This window comes from Gossypium hirsutum, chromosome A04, assembly GCF_007990345.1.
Source record: "Gossypium hirsutum isolate 1008001.06 chromosome A04, Gossypium_hirsutum_v2.1, whole genome shotgun sequence".
In the NCBI taxonomy this organism is placed as follows: Eukaryota; Viridiplantae; Streptophyta; class Magnoliopsida; order Malvales; family Malvaceae; genus Gossypium; species Gossypium hirsutum.
In genome coordinates, this window is record NC_053427.1 from 65465405 (window position 1) to 65467305 (window position 1901).

General features: G+C 35.3%; 1 non-coding gene across 1 annotated transcript; it reads right to left on the reverse strand.

The window, feature by feature from the left end:
* Positions 1-1479: 1479 nt before the first annotated feature.
* On the reverse strand, positions 1480-1586 carry LOC121228382 (small nucleolar RNA R71). The gene has a single exon (XR_005925958.1). It is a non-coding gene; the product is annotated as a small nucleolar RNA R71 (small nucleolar RNA).
* Between the last annotated feature and the right edge of the window lie 315 nt (positions 1587-1901).

Consider the following 1901-nt stretch of genomic DNA (forward strand, 5'->3'; position numbering starts at 1 on the left):
TTATCTTTATGCTTTTGAGATGTTTTCTTTCATAAGTATGAACTAAACCCCCTAAATACCTAAGGGGAATGAAACCTAAGACGGATCTTGTTATTATTATCTGAATTGTATGATAAATATTTGACTTGTTCTTAATTATGTGTTCTTAATTCTTGTTTTGATATTCCAGGATATTGATTCAAGTTAAGCTCTTATTCAGAGGAGGAATAGACCCTGTCTAAGAGTAAATTTGTCATAATTAAGCGGAGTTGATTGCACGCCTAGAGATAAGGTGATAAGATTTTGTCGGACTAGGGTGAAACCTAATAAGGGAATCCATAGATCGAGTTAATGCAATTCTAGGGTGTTAATTAGAAAGAGATTTCAATTATTCAAACTAGGGTTAGATGTTATTAGTCTCAAGAGAGATAAAAATATAACTTAGGGATTTCTACGGATCAAGTCAAATGAATAAATCATCTGATTCAGAGTCAAATAACAAGTGAAGTGTAGTTGGATTTTTCCTTAGGTATTGTCTTAATCAATCGAATTTTCCCATAAGTATTTTCCCAAATTTTCTTTCTGTGCATTCTTAGTTAGTAATTAGTTTAGATAACCAAACCTCTTAATTTTTAGGCTAGATAATAAAAAGGAAGTAAATACTAGTACTCGTAGGTCCTTTGGGTTCGACAATCCGGTCTTGTTGAACTATACTACTGTTCGATAGGTACACTTGCCTTAATCGTGATAATAAGTTAGTCTCAAGACTTTCATAAATGTTTAAAACCTATCACGAATATCATGCATCAAGTTTTTGGCACCATTGCCGGGGAAATAGGATATTAGGAACACTCGATTTTTATTACTTTAGCCATTTTACTTTAATTGCAATTTAAATTTTTATTTTCTTCTGACAGGTTTTTCTAGTTTATGACCAGAAGAAACCCGTCAGGACCATTACTGTTTGATAGTGAGATCGATCGCACAGTTCATAGAAACTGAAGAGAAATAAGGCGAAGCTTACAATACACAGAAGAGCAAGAGGACGATACTTCAACCACAACCGAGGAGATGGCTGAAAACCAAGAAAATCCACTACCTCTTGCGATTGCTGTTAATCAGAATCCTGCTCCGCGCACTATGTATGATTATGCTAAACCTTCTTTAACAAGAACTGAATCGAGCATAACTAGATCTGCTGTAGCTGCAAATACTTTTGAACTGAAACCTAACATAATTCAAATGATACAGCAATTTGTTCATTTTGATGATTTGCAGGATGAAGATCCCAACGCTCACTTGACAAACTTTTTGGAACTATGTGATACATTTAAAATTAATGACGTTTTTGATGATGCCATTCGCCTTCGGTTATTCCCTTTTTCATTGAGAAACAAAGCTAAACAGTGGTTGAATTCGTTACCACGGGGGTCAATCACTACTTGGGAACAAATGACCAAAAAGTTTTTATTAAAATATTTTTCGCCGATTAAAACGGCTAAATTACGTAATGATATCTCTTCTTTTGTGCAGATGGATTTAGAAACACTCTATGATGCATGGGAGAGATACAAGGACCTCTTGAGAAGATGCCCTCACCATGGGATACCACTCTAGCTACAGGTTCAAACCTTTCATCATGGCCTGAATCCTTCAACTCGACAAATGGTTGATGCAGCTGCTGGTAGAACTATCAATAATAAGACACCTGAAGATACCTATGAATTTATAGATGAGATGTCACTGAATAACTATTAGTGGAAAGTCATGAGGACAAAGCCAATGAAAACAGCTGGTATTTATAACGTCAATTTGGTCACCATGCTCTTTAATCAGGTAGAACTCTTAAATAAGAAAATTGATGGTTTTCTTAGTTCTTCACAGGTTCACCCAGTAATGCAATGCGAAGCAAGTGGAGGTTG